This window comes from Macrotis lagotis, chromosome 1 (genome assembly GCF_037893015.1).
Source record: "Macrotis lagotis isolate mMagLag1 chromosome 1, bilby.v1.9.chrom.fasta, whole genome shotgun sequence".
Lineage (NCBI taxonomy): Eukaryota > Metazoa > Chordata > Mammalia > Peramelemorphia > Peramelidae > Macrotis > Macrotis lagotis.
Genome location: NC_133658.1, coordinates 119,086,073 through 119,100,656, shown reverse-complemented (window position 1 = coordinate 119,100,656; position 14,584 = coordinate 119,086,073). Strand labels below are relative to the sequence as shown.

At 37.5% G+C, this 14,584-nt stretch overlaps 1 protein-coding gene across 3 annotated transcripts in view; it reads right to left on the bottom strand.

Moving 5' to 3' along the window:
• Nucleotides 1–14,584, bottom strand: part of COMMD1 (copper metabolism domain containing 1) — a 289,683-nt gene that overhangs the window by 93,230 nt on the left and 181,869 nt on the right. The window lies entirely within an intron of this gene.

The following is a 14,584-nucleotide window of genomic DNA, read 5'->3' as shown; positions in this document are numbered from 1 at the left end:
AAAAATACCTTAAAAAGAAGAATTGGCCAGATGGAAAAGGAGATAAGAAAGCTCTGAAGAAAACACATCTTTCAAATGTAGAATGGAGCTAAAGGAAGCTGATGACTTTGAGAGGAATCAAGATACAATAAAACAACATCAAAAGAATGAAAAACTAGAAGAAAATGTGAAATAATCTTATAACAGTTGGGATCATCCAGTTTTCTCTTCTTTTCATCACTATGATTATTAAATGCAAGAAGGACTTAGAAAAAAAAAGACAGGTCTCTTTGCTAATTTTTTTTCCATTTTTTCCCAGCATTTTGGTTCAAATAGTTTTCATCAAAAAAAAAAAAGAGAGAGAGAGAGAGAGAAAGATTTTTAAAACCCACCTCTTGGAGGAATATAATGATGTCCTTGGAAGTAAAAGCCTGCTAGCAGGACAAAAATTTAGACACGAAAACATTATATTTTACTATCCATAGGGACATGGCCTTCAAGTTCGTACTTTGCCTACTGTCTACTTGACTACTTAAAGAAACTGAGGATGCTTAATCTAGAAAAGACCGGGAGATTGTAAGTAGGCTTACCATAGTAGACCAAGAGTCTACTATTTGGTCAGTCAACAAACATGTAAGTGTTTACTCTATGACACACATATTATTTTAAGTTTTGGGGATACAAAGAAAGGCAAAAATTGTCCCTACCTTCAAGGAACTTAAGAGTCTAATGAGGGAGATGCACATAAAAATAGTGAGACAGAAACAAGGGACATACAGAGCAGATGGAAGATAACCCTAAATGGGAGGGCAATATGAGTTGATTTTTAAACATTTGAATTGATAAATCATTAGCCTAAGATGGCCAAGGAAGCTGAGTTCTCTTCTTAGCTTCATCATTTACCAGCTGCCTGATTTACAGTTCAAAATCCTCTGTGCTTTGCCTTTTTCTCTTTCCCAAGAATCAATGGGTATTGCTGTTAATAGAAAACACTGCTGAGTTTCTTTTTGTCAGAAGCTATATGTAGAATTAAATCACAAGATTTCATTTAGATTTAGAGCTGCAAGGTCAAAGGCATGGATTGTAGCATTTCCCTGTATTCATCTAAAATAGTCATGTCTTGAGGGTCAAAAAGAAAAGGGGAACTAACTGGCTGGTTTTCATTTCCCTACATTCTTTGCAACACTCAATGAAATTCCCTTCTAACTAGATAGGAAAAAAAGGCTGAGTCAGAAAGGTTGAGTCACTGTTTCCTTTCCCATTAAATACCTGCCTCCATAAGCATTTCAGCAGAGTGAGACTTGCATTTTGCCATTCTGCAATCTGATGATAGGAACTATATTTTAACCTTCAGAGGATTTGTCATATGAGCAGCAGGGCAAGTCTCATTGTAGTATGGAAAAGATATGAAATAGCTCAATTCAACTTTTATAATATAGACATTCATTAAGCCATGACACATGTATGTCTAATCCATCATGTACAGAGAATTGTGCTTGGTTCTTGGTATACTGCCTCAGGATAATGGTCAGTCAAAAAAGGAGCTCACTCTCAAATACCTTTCATTTTTATCTGTTTTTTATAATAACAATACCACCCCAAAAACATTTTTAATCACAGCTAATGAAAACCTTCAGGATTTGACTTCTTATCATCTCACTGCATAAATTCTCTATTAATTTGCCCCCCTGCAAGGCAAAGTAACAATTAAAATCATTATAGTTTTTTTATGATTAGTCTTATAGAAATGATGCATTTCCCTTCATATACAGATTTATCCTTTTCTGTGAAGAATATTCATCAAAATGTCTAGCAAGAAGTAGTAAAAATCACTAGTTCCTAACAGAGTTTATTCTAAAACTAGGGAACATTTCTTAAAATCTGAAAAATAGGGAAGTTTAAGATCAGTAAAAAGCAAATATTACTCAGCACAAGAGATAGAAAGCTTATGGTTCAGTTAACCAATAAGCAAAAAAGGATGAATATATAAATAGCTCCCCAAAAAAGGTTAGATAAATTCATAGATAATATCAATAATGAGTATTTAAGGGAAACTAAAATATTATCCAGGACACAGAGCCAAACTTTTTTATCTTTGGTGTTATTTGTCATTGCCAAAGACAAAATATTGAGCCACATATATCTCCACATATACTCCAGCATTTCTTATGTAAGATTATCTAGAAAACTAAATTCTTACAACACAATCACAAATTATCTCAGTCGGGAACAATTAGTTAATATAGAGAAGAAACAAATATTATGGGAGGAAAGGGAAAGAAAGAATAAGAGGTAATCTAAAAATAGTTAAACAACCCCATACCAAGAGTGTTGATTGCTAACTGGAATCAAAAGTCTCTAGGGACGTGTCCATGTCTCTATTTTAGACTTGATGCTATTTTTATAAAAGTTTTAGTGAAGATTTAGAAGGCATGCTTATAAAATCTGTGAATATCTAAAATGAAAGATCAGTTAATGTGTTAAATAATGGAATAAGAATTCAAAGAAATCTCAACAGGCTAGAAAAATGAATTACAAGATCAAAGAATCTGAATCTAAAAAGATGAAATAAAATACTGATAAATGCCATGTTCTATTTTTAGGTTTTTAAAAAAAATCAAGTGCACCAGTATACTTAGATCTAGTTATCCATGAGAAAAAGACCAATTCATTTCAGTTGATTGCAAGTACAATATGAATGATCTGGATGCCAAGAAGCCTAATGGGTAATTAGGCTATTATTAATAAAAGTATAGTATCAGAACAAGACAGGAAAAAAAGCTCAATTCAGGATGTTCTAAAAGTTTTAGTGCTTTTTAAAATCTTTAATAGTGGAGCAGTTAGGTGGTTCAGTGGATAGAGCACCAGCCCTGGAGTCAGGAGTACCTGAGTTCAAATCCAGCCTCAGACACTTAATAATTGCCTAACTGTGTGACCTTAGGCAAGTCACTTAACCCCATTGCCTAAAAATTAAAAAAAATTTTTTAAAAAATCTTTAACAGTTTAAAACTGAACTAAGATTTTTGGGATCTTCTGTATATTCGGTGGTCAAACAAAATACAAGAAAATAGCTGTCACTTTTTAAGAGAGAACTGGGATCTAGAAAACATGTTACTTGACTACTTAAAGAAGGATGCTTAGCTTAGAAAAGACTGGGAGAAAATGCAATATCTTTCCTCTTAAAGGGCTATAATGTGAAAGAAAGATTTATTTTCTATAGGTTCAGGCAGAAGAACTAGTGCCAAATGGGTAAAAATGGAAGGAGGAAAAAACTTAGACTCATATATAACAACTTTCTGTCTATTAAAGCTGACCAGAAATGGAATGGTGAATACATAGGGAGTTGAGCTCCTATTACTGGGAGGGCTGAAGGAAAAGTTGGATCACTTTCAGAGAGGGTACTAGTTAGGAAATTAGAATTGATGAGCTCTTCAAATCTTCTTAGCTTCTGCCACCTAAAGTCCACAATCTCTATTCTTTTGAAGCTTATAATATCCTCTCTGGTAATATCTCCTAGATTGAAAATAACTTCGTGAATCAATGTCTCAATTCCATCACAGCTGTGTCAACAATATCAACCAAGTTCTTCTCTGTAGTCTTGGCCTAGTGCAGTAGATCTTCTCACATTGTTTTCTTTATAGGTGTTCTGACTGCTCATATAGCATATAAAGAATTACAGTATTAGAGTCCAAATGTAATTGCTTTGTGCTTATTTATGGAAAAAATAATTTGGTAGAGAAATCTTGACAAAATGTTCTTTTCTGTCTACTGTCCTTCCAGTTTCATCACTAAATAAATGGCCTCAAGATCTGGTCTTAAAACCTTTCATGAATTTAGTTTGTCCTCCACTGGTTCTCAGTACATTATGTAATTAGAAGATCTTCCATCATTTTCCTTAGGGTTTTACAAACAAAATTAAATCTGTATTCCTTTTTGTTGCCAAATCTAGCTGCTTGATATAGAGACCAGGTATTTTCTGACTGAGGTAGTCTTTAGGTTCTCCTGTTCTCCTTCTTATAGTGATTGATGTATTGGTTACATTTCTTTAGGAAACATTAATATCTGTTCTTTTATTCATTTTCATTTTCAAGTTCAACAAGCTTAGGTAATTGTATAAATCATATAGGTATGAAATTTTTAGCCTACCTCATATTTATTCTTCTTATAATATGATATTTAAGAATTGATTCAGGAATTATTCCCACAGTAGTAACCAATCATTGCTGTTAAAATATAATCAATTTGACTTTCAGGGCTTACCATGTCCAGTGCTTCTTGATTCTCTCCCTAAAGAAAGCATTTATAACATAGGGAAGTGAAATGCCAGAATATTTTATAGGCTTTGGTCTTTCTTATTTCTTACCCATAAACCATTCCCCCCCAATAGATTATCATTATTCTCTGATGTGCTCATTTTGAACTGAAGTCAATGATTATTTAAGTCCATTTTGATTTGGTCTGAGGATTTTATTGAAGTCTAAATAGAATTATTCTCATCCTCTGAAACATAGCTTGCAATAGCCTATAAATATCTTCTTTTTGATCTTTCTGTAAATACTTATCATGACAAATTCAATATGACAACTCAAAGTGCCTCCATGAAAGTATGTTTTTTTGCTGCCTTTGAATGAATGATAAAACTCAACTTTTTGTTGTTGCTCTTCAGACATTTTTCAGTCATGTCCAACTCTTCATGATGCCAATTGAGGTTTTCTTGGCAAAGGTGCTTCTTATCTTCTCCAGATAAGGAAACAGGCAAATATGATTAAGTGACTTGCCTTACTGCTAGTAAGTCTCTGAGGTTAGACATGAACTCAGGAAGATCAGTCTTCCTGAATTCAAGTCTAGCACTCTATCTGTATCACCTAGCCACCTAACCCAATTCTAACAATTCTTTTATTTGCCTTACCAGGGAGGTATCTTTCTACTTATTTCAACTTCCATTTATTTTCTAGCTTCGCTCCGCATTTCACATCACTCAGGTATTTCTTTCTGCTACATCCTACCATACTCTAGTATTGGATGAAAAGTGGGCCTTTTTTTGACAAAGCTAACTCTTCTGTAAGCAATCGTTTCCCTCTTACTTACTTCCCTTACTTACTGGGTATTGTGTACCCAATCAAATCCACCAATCTTTTTCTTCTTTTTCATATTTCATTTTTTCCAAATATAAGCAAAATGTTTTAACATTCATTTTTTAAAAAATTTTTGAGTTCCAAATTCTCTCCCCCTAAGATGGCAAGTAATTTGATATAGGTTATGCATATGTCAGGCAAAACATATTTCCTTATTAGTTATGTTGTGAAAGAAAATAAAATCCAACCCCTCCCCTGAAAATAAAGTAAATAACATCATGCTTCAATCTGGACTCTGAATCTATCCATCTTTTCTCTGGTGGTAGACAGCATTTTTCATATTAAGTTCTTTGGACAAGTTCTTTTGTGCTGGATCTTTGTTCTGCTGTTAAGTCATTCACAGTTGATCATTATACAATATTGCTGTGTACATGTTCTCCAGGTTTTGCTCACATTATTTTGCATCACTTCATGTGCTTTTTCCATTAAAAAAAATCTATTCAGAATGAGGACCTATTAGGACTGATATTTGTCCCTCATTCTCAAAGACCATGACATCAGGGAGGTGACAACCTTGACAAAGTGAGTTGGATTTTGAGTGTGGGGGGGGTGCTGTGCTAAATCATCAGCCTCATTTTCTCCTCCAGAGACATCTGGGTAGTGGCCAGATATGGATCCAGACTGTAGATGGCCCTGAATGTGAGGCAATCAGGGTTAAATGACTTGCCCAAGGTCACACAGCTAGTAAGTGGATTTGAACTCCCATTCTCCTGTCTCGAGACACATAGTTGCCCCTTTTAGGACTACTGCTGGGTCAAATGGTGTGCACAATTTTATAAGCCCTTTGGGCAGACTTCCAAACTGCTCTTCAGAATAATTGGATCAGTTTACAACTCCTCCAACAATGCATGAGAGTCCCAGTTTTCCCACATCCCCTCCATATTTGTCATGACAATCTAATAGGTGTGAGGTGATAATTCAGAGTTGTTTTAAGCTGTATTTCTTTAATAAATAGTGATTTATAGCAATTTTTCATATGACTCTAGTTAGTTTTGATTTCTTCATTTGAAAAACTGCCTGTTTATATTCTCTGACCATTTATCACCTGGGAATGGCTTATATTATTACAAATTTGACTCAATTCTCCATATTTTTCTGAAAGCAGGCTTTAATCAGAGAAACATGTAAAAAGTTCTTCACCCAGTTTTCTGCTTTCCTTCAAATCCTGACTGCATTGCTTTTGTTTGTGAAGGACCTTTGTAACTTAATGCAATCAAAACTATCCATTTTACATTCCACAGTGTTTTCTATCTTGTTTAGTTTTCTTCCCTTATCATAAGATCTGATAGGTAAACTATTCTATGCTCTCCTTGTTTGTGATATTTTCCTTTATGTCTAAATCATTTAACCTATTTTAACCTTATCTTGGTAGAAAATGTGAAATGTTGGTCTAAACCTAGCTTCTGCCAAATTGCTTTCCAGTTTTTCCAGCAAATAGTGAGATCTTGTCCCAAAGACTGGGATCTTTATGTTTATCAAACACTGTATTTTACTATTGGCATTACTTACTGGGTATTGTGTACCCAATCAAATCCACCACTCTATCTCTTAGCCAGCACCAGATAATTTTGATGATTACTGCTTTATAATACAGTTTGAGATTTGCTCAAGCTAGGTTACCTTTCTTTACCATTTTTAAAAATTAATTTCCTTGATATTTTTATTTTTATTCTTCCAGGTAAACTTTGATTATGTTTTTACTAGCTCTATAAAATGATTTTTAGCATTTGGTATGACACTGAATAAGTAAATGAATTTAGGTAGCACTATCATTTTATTATAGTGACTCAGCCTACCTGTAAGCAATTAACATCTTTCCAATTATTTAGATCTGACTTTATCTGTGTGAAAAGCATTTTATAATTGAGTTCATATAGCTTCTCTATTTGCTTGGAAGGTATTTTATCAAGTATTTTTACATTGTCTATAGTTATTTTAAATGTAATTTCTCTTTCTATCTCTGTTGTATTTTGTTGGTAGGATATAGAACTGCCAATGATTTAAGTGAGTTTATTTTATATCCTGTTACTATGCTAAAATTCTTAATTATTTCAACTAGCCTTTTAGTAAATTCTTTAGGATTCTTTATGCATTCCATAATATCTGCAAAGAGTGATAATTTTGTTTCCTACTACTCTTATTATGTTTTCATAATCCTGCTTTCTCTGGGTTTCCCCTCCTATCTGTCCAACTGCTCCTTCTCAGTATCCTTGTTTGCTTTGGGTTATGGCCATTAACTTTTAAGACTTTGATCTGGGTTCTTTTCCCTTCTCCCTCTAAATTATCTCATTTGGTGACTTCATCATCTTCCATGACTTCAGCTTTTATGCTGATGATTCCCAGACCCATAAATCAAGTCCTTGTTTCTCTAACTAAGTCTCAGTCTAACTTAACCAGCTGTTTTTTAGACAACTGGAAAAGGATTTCCTATAAGCATTTTTAATTCGACATTAAAAGGAACTAATTTTCTTTCTGCCACAGCACTCTCTTCTTCCCAACTTAACTTCTATTGTTGAGGGTATCACCATTGCTACTCACCAGTATCATAACCTAGATAGTATAACTCTTTACAAACATTCATCCCGCCTAATTCAATTTCTTGCCAAAACTTGTCATTTCTATCTATATACTATCTCATATACATTTCCTTCTCTCAATTCACATAGCCACAAATCTAATACAGGACCTTATCACTTCTCATTTAGACTACTGCTCATCTCCCTGCCTCAAGTCCCCCCCCCACTCTAAACTATGCTCTACTCGACCCCCAAAATGATTTTTAGAAAATATAGATCTGACCATGTCACAATCTACTAAATAAGATTCATTCGCTCCTTATTATCTATTAGTTAAAATATAAATTCCTTTGTTTGGCATTTAAAATTCTTCATAACTCAGCTCCTTCCTACATTTCTTGCCTTATTATCATTCAATCTTCTCTATTCAATTTGGTTGATTGTTGACCTTCATTCTCAAAAAAGACCAAAATAACCCAACCATGTCAGGGTCAAAGTATCTGACTGTGGTTGATCAGACCAATATGAGCTCAGAAGACACCACCATAGGTCGGGCACAAATAGTCCATGAACAAATGAAGTAGAGTTATCCCTAAAATCTCATCCTTCTTTTGAGTTGAAGCAATTCTGTTACACTCCTAGAGCACAGTGTCTTCTTTGATATGAACACTGCCATGCTGGGTGGTCCTTTGTAAGTATCTCCCATATCATGCATTTGATTATAAAGTTCTTCAGAGAGCTCTTTGGGGTATTCTTGTATCACTTCTCACTTCCAAGTGAACAAACTCCTGCCTTCTGAATTCTGCAAAACTTTATCTTTTAGGAAAACATACATTTGACATTCAAATGTGGTCAAACTATCAGAGTAGTAGAGCTTGAATGCTTGATAGTTTAGATTGAGAAAGGACCTCACTCTCTGGCTCCATATCTTTGGTTATCTTCCTAAAACAATTCAAGTAGAAGCAATTCAGTTTCCTAGCATAGTGCTGATAGACCATCCAGGTTTCACAGGTGGATAAGTTAAGTACTGTGGTTCTGCAGATCTTCAGTTTGGTAGTCAAATACTTCTCTCCCACACCTCCTTTCAGAGTCTCCCAGACACTGAGCTAGCTCTGGAAATGCATGCATCAATCTTATCTTCTATGTGTACACCCTTGGAAAGTGCATTGCTAAAAGTAAGTGAACTTATCTGCAGTATTTAAAATGTCACCATATACTGTAACTGATGGTTTTATGTATGGATGGTGTAGAACTGGCTAGTTTAGAACCTCTGTTTTCTTATTGCTGCCAAAAAAACCCCAAGAACAACAAAAAACCAAGCTCCAACTCTCCCTCTATTTTAATCTTGGTTTATAGCTTTTTCAAGTTAAATAATTTAACATCAGAGGCAGTAGCTGATCTTGATGCTGTTTTCATCTTTGCTGAAAGTGTCTGGGGCGGCTAGGTGGTACAGTGGGTAGAGCATCGGCCCTGGAGTCAGGAGTACCTGAGTTCAAATCCGGCCTCAGACACTTAATAATTACCTAGCTGTGTGGCCTTGGGCAAGCCTTGCAAAAAAAAAGTGTCTGACAATATTTCTGAAAGCATCATGCTAAAAATCATGGAAGCAAGCAAGCACACAGTCCTGCTTCACTTCACTGATGAGTGTGAAAACATGAGAGCATCATCGATTATCCAGGACCTCAACAAGCATGCCATCATGAAGCTGACATACAGTATTGATGAGCTTCTAAGGGCAATCAAATTTTGACATAATTTTTCATACACCCTCAGAAATGACAATTGGTCAGATCAATGAACATTGTGTTCTACTTTTGGCATTTATCCTGGAATTGTTGGGCAGTAAACACCATACTGACCATCCTCAGCCCTTTCTGAAGCTATGTTGGCTCTCAAGTAGATGACCATCTTCCACATGATGATCAGTTTATTAAGGAGTCTGCCAAGAATTTTACCAACAGAGAGAGGTCCACACTGCTCCCCATGCCCACCCCCTGAGATTGTCACAGGACAATACATTCCCTTTAACTACTTCCTGGGATTCCTGGGGCATACTCTCATCTCACCTAGAGTGTGGAAATTTTCAGTCAGCTTTTTGGTTTTTGGCTGGGTTTTTTTTTTGCAAGGCAATGGGGTTAAGTGATTTGCCCAAGGTCACACAGCCAGGTAATTATTAAGTATCTCAGGCTGGATTTGAATTCAGGTCCCCCTGATTCCAGGGCTGGTGCTCTATCCACTGTACCACCGAGTCACCCTTCAGTCAGTTTTTTATGAGCAGGGGACTCCCTACCTTGTAAATCTTAGTTGGAATAAAATCACCATCAGGTGATTTTTGCCACATGAGGGAAGCCTACTGACATTCAAAACCTCTTCTTCAGCAGGAGCTGAATGGGGATGAACTGACTTCAACCTGAGCTATAAGATCAATGACTTCAACATTTTTTGATGATAGTCTGTTGAGAAAACTATGGAATTTCTTCAGTCCATCTCTTAATTATCATATATCACTAATCAAAGTGACTCCATCATCACTGAGTAGTTGAAATGCACTACATGTCTTTGGTCCATAAATGCTTTCAAGGCATCATAGAAGTGCTTTGGATTGTTACTATTACCATAAAACTGAATTTCATCTGCCAAGAATCCAGCATCTCTAAGCTTTGTGTACATTTTACTTTTTTTTTTTTTTTTTTTTTTTTTAGGTTTTTGAAAGGCAGATGGGGTTAAGTGGTTTGCCAAGGCCACACAGCTAGGTACTATTAAGTGTCTGAGACCAGATTTGAACCCAGGTACTCCTGACTCCAGGGCTGGTGCTTTATCCACTGTGTCACCTAGCTGCCCCCTACATTTTACTTTTGATGGGGTTAAATGCTGCCTTCTTAGAAATGGATGAACTAGGGCGGCTAGATGGCACAATGACGCAGGGGATGGAGTACTGGCCCTGGAGTCAGGAGTACCTGAGTTCAAGTATGGCCTCAGACACTTAATAATTACCTAGCTGTGTGGCCTTGGGCAAGCCACTTAAGCCCATTTGCCTTGCAGAAAGAAAGAAAGAAAGAAAGAAAGAAAGAAAGAAAGAAAGAAAGAAAGAAAGAAAGAAAGAAAGAAAGAAAGAAAGAAAGAAAGAAAGAAAGAAAGAAAGAAAGAAAGAAAGAAAGAAAGAAAGAAATGGATGAACTAATCTGCTGGTAAACCCTGTTTCTCATTTTTTGTTTAGCAGCTTCTGAATTTCTCCATTGTTTTCATCAAACCAATCTAGATGTTTGAGGGTTCTGATCGAAGTGAGCAAACGCAGTACTATACACCAACTCCCTGAAAGCTGCCCACTCCTTTTTCTACTTCACTGTTGCCAGCCATGTACCGATTCCACTTTATCTCCAAGTGAACAAGGAACCATCCTAATCTGCTGGCATTAAATCTGGTAGTTGCCTTGTCTTGGTGTCACTGCTTTTGTTGAATGCAAATAGTCAGCTTGGAGATGGTATATTTATGATTGTTCCAGCACTCTGTGCCACACTTCACCTTTGCCACTCTCATAACCTGTCTTCTCCTTACAATGATATATTCTGTTAAATGTCAATGTTTGCTGCAAGGGTACATTCACGAAGTTTTATTATCTTTAGATAAATGGAAGACAGTGTTAGGTGATAAGAAAGTCATGAGATGCACAAGTTTTTTTTTTTTTACTATTTTTTTGCTTCCTTTTTTTATTTAATATTTATTCTCATTGTGTACAAATAATGTTTTTATATTAATAAAATATTCTTGTTTAAGAGTAAAGAAAATACCCCCTCCCCCATAAATATAGAATTGCTTGAATGATAAAGGGGAAAGAAAAAAATTAAAATTAAAAAAAATAGTAATAATTGTAGGTATGGCCAGGTGGTGCAATGGACGCAGCACCAGCCCTGGAGCCATGAGCACCCAAGCCCACATCTGGACCCGTACACCCAACAATCACCCAGCCGTGTGACATGCAAGACACCCGAACCCCACTGCCCTGCAAACACCAAAACAAAAAAAAGGAAAAAAAAGACCTAAAATAAAATAATAATAATGATAGTAGGGGTGGCTGGGTGGTGGACAGAGCATTGGCCCTTGAGCCAGGAGCACTCGGGTCCAAATCCAGCCTCAGACACCCAACAGTCACCCTGCTATGTGGCCCCAGGCATGCCACCCAGCCCCATTTGCCCTGAACCCCCCCAAATAATAATAATAATAATAATAATAATAATAATAATAATAATAATAATAATGATAATAATAAAAATGTGCTTGTGTCTTTGTTCCAACCCCAACAACTCTGTCACAGGTAGATCACATTCTTTATGATAAGTCCATGGCAAAAGTTACTTCCATATTTTTCCACCGTTGCCATTGCTGATCGCAACTCCCTCCTTTCGTATTTCTCCACTACCATGTACTATATTTTCTCTCTCCTTTCACTCTGACTCTGCTGTAGGGTAGCTGAGTGACATAGCAGATAGATCCCTGGCCCTGGGGCCAAGAGGCCCTTAGACCCCATACCACCCCTTAGGCCCAGCATCCACCTGGCCCTATGGTCCTGAACAGGCCATCCAATCCCAGCCCCTTGCAAGAAGTAAAAAAGAAAATGTACCATATCTGACCACTCTCCCCCCATGGTCTATCCTCTCCTCCATCACTCACATCACCCCCTTCCCCCTGTCCCCCCCACTCCTTCTTACTCCAGATGCCTATATTCCATTGAGTATATATATGTACTGTTTCCTCTCCTAGCCACCTCTGATGAGAGCAAAGGTTCCCTCATTCCCCCTTGCCTTCTCCCCTTCCATATCATTGCAATAGCTCATTGTAATAAAGAAAAATCTTATTACATGAAATATCTTGGCCTAGTCCCCCTCTCCTTTTTCTTTCTCCCATTACATTTCCCTTTTTTCTATTGACTCCATTTTTACACCATATTTTATCTTCAAATTCAACTTTCTCCTGTGCTTCAACTATAAAAGGTCTCTCTACCTCCTCTATTCATATGAGTATTATCAGTGTCATCTTTCTATGCAGGAATACATGTAGTTCATCATCATTAAGTCCCTCATATTTTCCCCTTCTCCTCCAATCTCTATGCTTCACCTGAGTCCTGTATCTGAAGATCAAACCTTCTGTTCAGCTCTGGCCATTCTAACAGGAACATTTGAAATTCCCCTGGTTCATTGAAAGTCCATCTTTTTCCCTGGAAGAGGACATTCAGCCTTGCTGGGTAGTTCATTCTTGGCTGCATTCTAAGCTCTTTTGCTTTCCGGTATATTATATTCCAAGTCCTACGAGCTTCCAATGTAGTTGCTGCTAAGTCCTGTGTGATCCTGACTGCAGCTCCACGATATTTGAACTGTGTCTTTCTGGCTGCTTGTAATGTTTTCTCTTTGACTTGGGAGTTCTGGAACTTGGCTATAATATTCCTAGGGGTTGGGTTTTTTTTTTGGATCTCTTTCTTGGGGGGATCAATGGATTCTCTCTATTTCTATTTTGCCCTCTGCTTCTAGAATATCAGGGCAATTTTCCTGTAATAATTCTTTGAAAATGATGTCAAGGCTCTTTCCTGATCATGACTTTCAGGTATTCCAATAATTTTTAAATTATCTTTCCTAAGTCTGTTTTCCATATCAGTTGTTTTTTCAATGAGATATTTCACATTTTCTTCTAATTTTTCATTTTTTTGGTTTTGAAGTATTGATTCCTGATTTCTGGTAAATTCATCAATCTCCCTGAATTCTATTCTTTGTCTGAAGGATTTGTTCTCCTCAGAGTTTTCTTATCTCTTTTTCCATCTGGCCAATTTTGCTTTTTAAAGCATTCTTCTCCTCCATAACTTTTTGAACTGTTTTATCCATTTGACCTAAGCTGGTTTTTAGCATGCTATTTTCTTCAGCATTTTTTTGGATTTCCTTGACTAGGCTGCTGACTTCATTTTCATGTTTTTCCTGTATCTCTCTCCTTTCTTTTCCCAGTTTTTCTTCCAACTCCCTCATTTGATTTTCAAAGTCTTTTTTGAGCTCTGTCATAGCCTGAGCCCAATTTCTGTTTTTCTTGGAGTCTTTAGATGCAGGAGCTTGTGCTTCCTCATCTTCAGACTGAGTATTTTGATCCTTCTTGGGCTCATATGCAAAGTATTTTTCAATGGTGTTCCTCTTTTTTCTCTGCTTGCTCATTTTCCCAGCATAAGCCTGTTTTGGGGGTGCTTCCTGAGCTTTTGGGACACTCCCACAAGGGTCTCAGTATGTGAGGCTCTGTCCTCCCTCCTGGTCTGTGAATGACCATATGCGCCTCCCTCTGCCATGGGGCTGAGGTGGGGGGGCCGTTCTATGGCGGGGGGCTAGACTGCAATCAGGATCTGAATGTGGTCAGAACCCCAGAGTCCTGTTCCAGGGACAGAGCTCAGTAGTCTCTCTTCACTCCCCTCCCTAGGTTCAATGGGCTCATGCCCTGGGGGCTCCTGCTTACCTGCTCTCTGCTTCTGTTCCTAGATTTGGACTGTGGTGGCCACTCTGCTTACTGTGTGCCCTGAGGGCTGGGCTTCATGTGCTTGCTCTGGCAGAGGTACCCCATTGTTCCCCCAATTTGTGCCTGATGCTCCCCGGGGTGTAGCTCAGGAAACTCCCCCACTGCTGTGAGCCCCGGCTCCCAGCGCCTTGAGGCTGCCTCTGGGAGGCTGAAGTTCTTCAGCTCTATTGGGCCACCCCTCTGGTGGGCCACCCCTCCGACCCTGGGAAGCAGAGCCTTTCTGCTCTTTTTCCAGGTTACCTTGAGTAGGAGCACTGGCTCCCTGGGTCCCTCTGTGGGTTCTGTCTCTCGAAAATTTAGTTAGAGTCCTTAGCTTATGAGTTTTATGAGAAAGCGCCTGAGACATGATACTTTCTTGTTGCCATCTTGGCTCCGCTCCCACACAAGTTTTAGTAGCAAGTGATCACTGCAATC